At 42.8% G+C, this 9,333-nt stretch overlaps 1 protein-coding gene and 1 long non-coding RNA gene across 3 annotated transcripts in view; both read right to left on the reverse strand.

Moving 5' to 3' along the window:
* Positions 1-9,333, reverse strand: part of ZCCHC7 (zinc finger CCHC-type containing 7) — a 111,362-nt gene that overhangs the window by 67,404 nt on the left and 34,625 nt on the right. The gene's annotated exons all lie outside the window — the stretch shown is intronic.
* LOC109364132 overlaps positions 6,856-9,333 on the reverse strand; it is an 11,384-nt gene continuing 8,906 nt past the window's right edge. The window contains exons 2-3 of the long non-coding RNA XR_002110160.2: positions 7,840-7,874; positions 6,856-7,546 (exon numbers count right to left, since the gene is read on the reverse strand). This is a non-coding gene — a long non-coding RNA (uncharacterized LOC109364132). The remainder of the gene's footprint in view (positions 7,547-7,839; positions 7,875-9,333) is intronic.

Raw genomic sequence — 9,333 nt, forward strand, 5'->3', positions numbered from 1 at the left:
GACAGAAGTCATTATGTCAGGCAAGGAGGGACTCTCACTCAGCACCAGGAAGAAACATTAGAAACCTGTCCACCTCTGGAATTTTTCAAGACAAATTTATATTATATATATATATATATATATATGTGATATATTTCTACTAGGAAAACTGAAGAATTGGAACATTTTTACCATGACCTCCTGTGTATCAGCAAAGAAAGTGAAATGTTACAGCGATGTCCCGACTGTGACTAGCAGCGGATAGAAAACAGCTGCAAGCATGTTCTCCAGGCAGATCTATATACCAGAGTTGTGAGCAACACATTACAATCAGCATGGTGTTTGGAGAATGCACTGTGTCCCCCAAACTGCTGGCTACCCATTAGAGTAACATAAATAACAAGACTTTCGGTAATGTGAACTCTATTCTTGTAACATTTAGCTTAACTTCCTGTGTCTTTGTGTTATTCAAGGAAGTGAAACTCATGCATAGCATGTTTATATTATTCCCCGTTATAGTAGACTTGCAGACAATGTCAGGTCTGGAGAGATAAGAGCTGCCTCTAGGACATGAATTCTCATGAGGATTAGACAGCCACCATCTGGGGCCTTCCGTTTATCTGCTGCAGCTGCATTCTAAATATTGGTGTTGGGTAAAAACGGTGCCGGTCCTGAAGTGCTTAACAAGTCGCTGCAACTTGGTTTCAATTACAATTTGCTGCCTTCTGAAAAAAAAAAAATGGAAGAATAAATAACAGCATGACCTCCCTTCTCAAAAGCAAAGCGTCAATGAATGTTGATGGCAGCTTTCTGGCTAAGAGGAACCCCCCTAAGTCACACGGAGTTATGGTGAACGGCCTTGGTACAAAGGCTTAATAAAAAAACAGGACATGTAGAAAGGAATCAAAGTTTCTGACACGCTCTCCTACTGGCACTCATAAGAAGCAATACTTCCAAATTTCTAAAGCAAGTAAAACGACCTGTATGAGGAGCTATAGGGTTAGGTAGTCTGAACATCTACAGTTTTCTGTGCAGGTGAAGACTCTAAAGCATTTGTCAGAGGCATTAAACTTCAAACACATTAGAATCCCATCATGAATTTTTTTTCTAGGCATTATGAGGAAATGAGGGAATTGCTAAATCACTTGCACTTGTTCCAAATTGAAGCCTGCAGACAAATAAATGAAACAAACACAGAATGCCCTCTGCTGTGTTGGCCTAGCAGCAGAAACAATTCTTGCCCAGAGATTTTTGGCAGTTTCTTCTCTAGACACTTTTTTCCTCCTCGCTTTGCTTATTTCCTGCTGCAGCTGCATCGTTTTTTTTAGTGATTCTCAGACAACCAACAGGGAGCTACCTAAAAGCAATCAACAAAGGTTCTTAAAATTATTAAATTATTTTTATAAGGAAATATTAATGATGACAAAACAAATAGCAGGAAAAAGGGGAAAAAAATGGTGTGATTTCCTGGCGTGTCTTTCCAAACAGATGCCTCAAAATGAAGAAGTCTCAGTGATTTCTTACACTTTTAAAGCGGGGTTTTGCAAAATTACTCTTTGGTTTTGTGATAAGGTGCTCCTCACTGCACTGCAAATGTGATTGCTACAGAATTTATTACCTTATTTGGTGCTCCTCTCTCAAGTTCACTCCGCTTTTATGCAGAAGTCCCTATCTTGTTTTCCAGCACCACCTCTGAAAACAAGACGTAGGCCAAAGATGTTTGGGGGGCAGTCAGAGAACGCAAAGAACCTCCTCATATCTCTTTTTCACAGCAGGCGTACAGCGCTCAGCCTAGGTGTTACAATCATTGGAGCTCTGAGGCTAATCCAACCTATGAGTAAAGAGCAAATACCAGCTGGAGAAAACCTCAAGCTTTTGTGATTCTGAGACAACTTCAGAAGTTCCTCTCTTTGAAGCTGAAGCCATTTTCCCGAAGCTCGCTAAAATGGTCTACAGGTTTTTGTACCGAGTACAAGGAAATTGAAAGGTGAAGTCACCAAAAGAAATCAGCCAAAGAACAGGACATGCCAAAACAGTGAAAAAGAATTAAATGCACGGCCCAGCATTGGCAATAAAGCCTACAAGCAGCCTATGTGTTTCCGAAGTAGATGGCAGGCATTTCCAAACGAGACGTTCTATGGGATGGCACTGAACAGTCAGCAGGCCTTCCCTGAAGCAGAGGTGCTGCTTTAGTGCTGGATCTCAGCGCTACCCAGCCAGACCTGATGGTTAGGTATTAAAAAACACACACTGGAAACTAGATTTCTAAATGCATGCCAAACCTTTAAACCAACCCAAATAATAAGAAGCCTGATTTCAAGCATTTCTTTTTTAAAACAAGCTCCAAAATTTAGGCACTACAGATATACATCAGGAGTCCCATGCCTGCTCTTTTCTCACCCAAAGCACAAGTTCCACTAGTTGTCCTGAAAGTACAGCTGGACTGACTGACAAGCTTGTATTTTCACCATGAGTCACCACAGCTGCTTTGTTACTGAGCCCAGGATTCATTAGATTGCTGAGACTAACTGGCAGGCCTTACAGTTACTGCTGTGCAAATCCCATTTAAATCAATTCATGGAGAAGCGTGCAAAAGAAACATTAACAAATTTCTTATGAAAGACAAACAGAAAAGATCTGATGTAGCCAGTAGGCAACAATGGTCTCAATAGGGCGACCAAACGCCACTCCTCAGTTCACAGCTTTTGCTTGAAAAAGTCTTTGCATTCACTGGGACATGGCTTCACGCAGCTCCAGAGCCAAGAACCACACTGGCACTTGCACAAACTCCTTTTACTCAACCTCCTCAGATGCAAGCTTCAAAAAAACTTCTGGACGTAACGTAAATTTCTTGTTCCCTGGATTTAGAAGCAGTGGGGTCTTGTAGAAAAACCTGCAAACATCAGACTTAAATACAGTCACTGGGAACAGAAAATATCCCAGTAGAGAGAAACAGATAAAATACAGTCATCGAGCTCATACGACAACCATTTTTGGAAGAGTTCAACACAAATGATTTGGTACAGGAGAATCCAAGACCCATTAAAAGAAACACCACCTTCCGTTCAAGGCAAACCCCTGAAAACATGGGTCAGCCATAGCACAGGCCTTGGTCAGGAGGCAGTATGGGAACACAGGGCTGGAAGCACGCAGCTGTTAACTCAGCTGGCTTTGCTCCTGCCACCGAGCTGCCCCAGCACCGCGCCAGCTACCTCAGAGCAGACCATCTGGCTGGTGCCAGTGCCTCCCACTGCCGGGCCAGTTTTCAGCTGCAGCAGCTCTGTGACCCAACTAACTATCTGATCCCACAATAACTGTGCTGGCACAAGGGAGGGGTCAGGAAGAGCACCTGAGATGCAAGAGGAGGGACTTCACTGACCATGTGTCTTCAGTATACCGCAAACATACATTGAATCCAACTGCCCACTGGAATAAAGGCCATGGCCTCAGAAATAACAGTTTCCAGGTATGCCCAACTCTTTTTGATACACAGTGGAGCCAAAACACAGAAAAACAGCAAAAGGCAGCAAACCATACCACTTGTTTACAGATGCCCTATCTCACCTCCAAAGAGTTGGCGCTACCCACTTCCTCTGACATATCGTTCTATGGTTCTGTGATGATCTCTGAGGTCCCTTCCAATCTTGCATGCTGCCTACTCGGCACAAATACAGCTGCACAGCTTGGAACAAAAACTCCTTTGGTCAACACCCACTTCCAGCTGTGGCCAAGAGTTAGTACGCAGTCGGAAGCATTAAGGCAGGACAAGCAGGCACTGAAATGTCTCCTCTCTGCTCTGACTGCCCTCAGCTCCCTCTGACTGAGACTGGGATGCTTTCAGCAGCCCTCAGATTGGTTGCTGTTCTGCCTATGAGCTATTCCAATTATTTTAGAGCTCATGAAACGGTAAGCACAAATGCATTTTGTGGCATGAAGTTACAAAGCTTAACAACATAGCTTGAAGCACTTTCTTTTAAAGACCAGTTTAAGTCTATGCCACCTATGTACCAAACAGACAAGAAATGGCTTTTAAAATAATAATTCATCCACATAGACATGATTTTAGAGTGGCTCTTCATCTCACTATCTCTGCTGAAGGCCTCATTTAACAACAGCAGCTACAAGTAAATGAGATGACCAAAAAGTATCACATACAAGTTTGAATGCATTCATGAACTACAGTTTCCCACGACGGTAACACTTAAAAGCATTTCTGCATTCACAGTTGAAATGCCTAAAATTCAGACTGCGTCTCCAAGAATATTAATATGTACAATAATCTTCAATGACGATGAAACGAAAATAATTGTCTTTCTACAGAAAGTCATGCTGGATGTTTCATCTTTTATTACCTGTCCCACTCTTGCCAGTTGGTGTTGAAAAACAGTTGGTGTTCTCGCACTGAGCTCAGTGGAGTTTCACCCTTCCAGCAATGCAAATCGCATTACTGCACACCGTGTTACTGCACAATCGCAATAAAGACAATATGTTTGAAAGATTCTGAAAACTGAGGATCTGGTGTGGGAAGGACAGCTAACACACCGGGCTGCAGTGCCCGCTCTGGTGACACCAGCTGGCTGTAGCTCATTTTAAAAGCACTTCAACTTTCTCTTCTGAATGACTGAGATGTTGCAGGAAAACCGCTGAGCCCATCAGCTTTATGTCAGCTGATAAATACATGCACCAGAATGTTTTCAGCAGTTTTCTTCCACTTGTGTCCTGCTTTAGAAGTCGGGATGGAAAGCAGGCAGAACCAGAAAGACGTCCATGGGATTCCAGCCTCCTACTTCCTACAGCTCCAAACGCTCCCAGTGTTACAACTTCTAACCCATTTCCAGTCAGTGTAAAACTTTTCTAAAAATCGTTGCATAAAAAAGTGGAAATGAAAGATCACGGCTATGGAAGGCAAACTGTGGGTATCGATCTTACGTCAAGGAAACGCAGTTAATTACAAGTTCCTCCTTTCGTTTCTCGGCCTGCCCACATGACGCCATCAGACGTCGCTTTGGCTGCGCACAAGCGTTGTCCTGCAAGGCAGCGCGTGGAACAAAGAGCACACGCTGCCGTCCTGCCAGCAGCGGGATCCTGCCATCCCACAGCCCCGCAACCCTGCTGCCAGGAGGACGAGGATCCTCGTGCAAAGCCCTGGCCGGGCTGTGATGCGCTACAGCACGGCTGCACGGCTTCACACCGGTCGATGCGAATTCCACAAGTGCTTCCTCATATTCCTTCAGCACAATTAGCAGATTCATAACGACTTTTTTCTTTTTTTTTGGGGGGGGGACGACACCGAAGGCACGACAGAGAGCGGAGCCTCCCGTCACGGCGCCCGCGCTGCTGAGGGGCGCCCGCAGGCCGCGCCTTCCCGCCCGCTCCGACCTCCGCCGCCCCGCTCCGCTCCGCTCCCCGCCCCGCCCGCCCTCGGCTCCGCGCCGACGCTCCAGAGGCGAATGAAGACGCGTTGAAATTTCTCTGGAAACTGTTTTAACAGCCAGTAAACAAATGGTGTCCTGCTGCGCTGCTAACACAGGCGGCAACGCCATACAGTGAGATCCTGAAAATATTCAGGGAGATGACAAAAAAGGAGAAAAAAGAAAATCAAGCATGACTGCTTTAACCTGAGTGAAAAGGAAAGTACAATAGATACAGCGAGATATATATGTACTTTATTTCGCCAGCGTGGGGCTGTGAGTAGACAATTATATGCTTAAAGGTTACAAGCCCTAAGCTGGCTTAGCAGTCTCTGTGGTTTCAGTGAAAGCAGCATCTCCAGAAAACAAGCCGAGGACGTGTGGAAGGAGCCAGGAAAAGAAAGGCCATCGGTATCATCGCTAACAGTAAATTTCCAAATTTCAGTTCTAATTCCTCAAAGTTGCCAGCGACATCAAAGCACTGAGAGGCGCTTCCATGACTAAATGGATTAATTCTTGAGTACAACACAATCGCCGTTCTGCACACAGTCTTGTTGGACATCTAAATAAACAGCCAAAGCTCATTTTATGCAAAGAAAAGAGCCATTCTGAGGAACTACCCAAATGCTAAACAGTTAAATGAGTTAAAAAAAAAATACAGGAGAGCTATGTGGAGAAATGAAAGAAAGAAAACCTTTAGATAGGTTTATGGGGTGACACCAATTGACAAACGGATATCTTTGTTGGCGCTGCACTGCTATGCCTGTTTTATTTCTGGATGTCTTTCTCCCAGTAAATTTTTCCTGGCGTGGGGAGCTTATCCTCAGCCCATCTGACCTTTCTTAAGGATGAAAAGACCCGCTTGAGAAACATACGGCTCAGAGAAGGAGGAGAAAAAGTTATTGTGCAAATCAATGCAAAAGTAGCACTTCTTATAGAAGCAGGGAGCTGTCATACTCCATAGCTCCAGGGGTCCGGCTGCCCCAGTAAGCTCCTGACAATGGTCTGTGCTGGAGGAATGAAAGGCGGTCATTTTCTAAATGCACTGCGAACGGGAAGCAGACGTGAGGCTTGGCCTCCATTTCAAACCAGCCAGTGGAAGGCTACTGTAAAAGGGAAAGGGAAGCAGCAAAGGCACCAGCACTGCGAGGTTCAGCGTGCAGGTGTTCCTCTGTGGCTATTTTAAGTATCAGCACTGCATACCAGCTCTTTTTGTGCAGAAAGGCTCTTGACTTTTACTTTCAGTAGGTGGAGGTATATATTTTCAGATGGTTAAATAGTGTTGTTTTACAGATACCTAAATGTAATTGCTCACAAGCTGTAAATTAGTTCCTTCAGAAGAAAAGTTACCACCAATTTATTTTCCTTAATTTCTACCATTTCATAAGAGAACCTGCTGAGCTGAGCAGACAAGTCTTGCTTTCTCATGAAAGGAACCGACATGCCCTTGCCATAGGCAGAGAGATTAGGATCAGCAGTACCTAGTTCCTGATAAATTAACATTTATTAGGTGTGGGTTAAAATTAGCCTTGTTTTAGAGTTAAGAAGATACGCCTTGTCACCTACAAACCATTCCTAGCCCTGATCCTTCTCCCAAAACTATTCCTGCATTTCAGAAGACCACTACTGCTTTTCAACCTCAAGTAGGGTAAGAAATAGCCCTGCTTTAAGATTGGTGAAAAATTACAGTTTTTCAGGGTTTGTGCCCGCTTAGTTGTGAGAACACAGCAGTGACAGAACGTAAGTCGTGCTTCTACATTACCACTCTATTTCTAGCAGATTAAGAACCTCACGCACAAATAAGATTTCTTCCAGTACCCAGGTATCCTCCATCAATGGCACGCTACTGAAAGCCAACGCAATAAGCTGACCTCAGCGTATTTTCTTAAATCCACCCTCTCAAACACATTTATCAAAATTTCAAAGAACACAACAATCACCAGAAGAGTTAAGACGACTTTCTTTTTTTTTTTTTTTTTCCCCCAGCAAGACAGTCCAACTTCAGCACAGCAACCACAAATGAAGCTTCTCAGCATCTTTTGATGACTACTGGTAACTGCAATTCCACACAAAGTGGGGCAGGAAATAATTAAGGGCAGAGAATGGCTGGAAACAGCATCTAGATGTGCTGGCAATCTCGGAGCAGCTGCTTAGGGCTGGAAAACAGGAAAGTGTGCATTGCATCCAGCTGAAATCAAGGGAGTCGGGTTACATCAAAATCTGATATACTGCCTACTGCTTAAAAAAAGGAAAAGAAAAAAGAAAGTGACAAAGCCTAAAAATAATGGCTGAAGGCATTTTCTGCTGAGGAAAGCTAGCTTTACTTGGACCAGCATTTTAATACGCATTTAAAAGTGTGCTGTAAAACAGTGCTCTCTCCCTTCATTTGCCCTTCTCAGTTCCTGTTTTCAGTTTTCTCGCATTGTCTAAACTGCAAATGAGAAATTACCTGTGCCCAAGCCACGTTGTTTAGAGCTTCATATGCTGCAAAAGAGTAAAAAAATTAAATTACTCCAGTTCAAGAGGAATATGACCTTTCCTATGTAATGGAAGTACTTTGTAAGTTCCTTTGTAAAATATATCCTCAAGCACAGAAGCGAGCTGACATGAACACAGAAATAACTAACCCTCAATATCTAATACCAATTTCCCTTAAACCAGGACTATCTTATCCTTGAAAGTAAGATGCTGAATTCATTAGGCTTATATTCTATACTGCTTACAGAGATTTCTTTCAATCCATTAATACCAGTGGAACCAAACAAAAGTTCTTCAGATAAGCAGGTGTTGCTGGTTTTTTTTATGTCAGAGCACTTTTATTTCGAAGGCAAATGGCAGTTTCTGCCAGCTGTACTTGATGTGTTTGTAAAACCACAGAGATTATAAATGTATAATGTTATAAATCCTATTACAGTATATAATCTCTAAATTACATTCAAGTGGATAAAACAATAAACAGCTTGTTAATGAACTTTACATTTTTATAACACCACTTACACTGCATAGAAGAATTCTGTTATTTTGTAGTTTATGGAAACCCATTTCTCATAGCTATTACACTATGTGTTGTTTGTCCTGGGAATCCGTTGCCTTGCAAGTGCCAGCCTTTGAAATGTGTGTTTTTCTCACCCGCTTCTCTTTTAACTTTTATGGATTTTCACACAGCACTTTGCACGTTAGCAAGAAATAAAAGGATTTGGGTACCCAGATGCATATGAGCAAAGGCGTGCGTTTATCCTCCCTCCTGCCTAGAATTTGGGCAGAGTTATGAACACAGGACAACAATAATTTACAGGGGCAAGGAAACGCTGATAGAGCACGTCCACAAACACCTCCCAGTGCTACATCTCTGTTAGCTGTCCAGCTCGCTGCACAACACTGAGGCACAGGAGGTCCAAGTTGGTTCAACAATTTCAGTGTACAGCTTCCCTGATTGAAAACTTATTTTCTTCTCATGTCAAGACATCAGGAAAACAGAAAAGGTGAAAGCTTTATAAGGTACTATTGTGTAAAAAAAGAGAAAAGTATCTTTGTTTCAGTGGTTCTAAATGGAAGAACCTGGAAAAGCTTTTCTGCAGTGGCTGAATGAGTTTTCCCGATCCCCCATAAATAACATGGAAACGAATGTAAATCTCTGAAGTCACAAAGCCATGCCAGTGCCTCCTGGGCAAGGTTTTGTAGGTGTCAAGTTGCAAAGCTGCAACTTTCTGAACAGCACCAGAAGTAATACAATTTCATTTGAAGAATCTTATTTAGCAAGTAACATTAAGTTTTAGAATTGTTTCAAGCCAATTGAGGAAGTAAACCTTAAGGAATTGAAGTCAGCAATTGTGAATAAAATATACAGGAGACGGCACGCTGTTTTACAGGTTAAGGGTTGTAAAATCCTAGTTTCAATGTGACCTTTTTTATTTGTTTTTAATAGTAAAATTGTAAAAAAAAA

The sequence above is a fragment of the Meleagris gallopavo genome, chromosome Z (genome assembly GCF_000146605.3).
Source record: "Meleagris gallopavo isolate NT-WF06-2002-E0010 breed Aviagen turkey brand Nicholas breeding stock chromosome Z, Turkey_5.1, whole genome shotgun sequence".
Taxonomy (NCBI): Eukaryota; Metazoa; Chordata; class Aves; order Galliformes; family Phasianidae; genus Meleagris; species Meleagris gallopavo.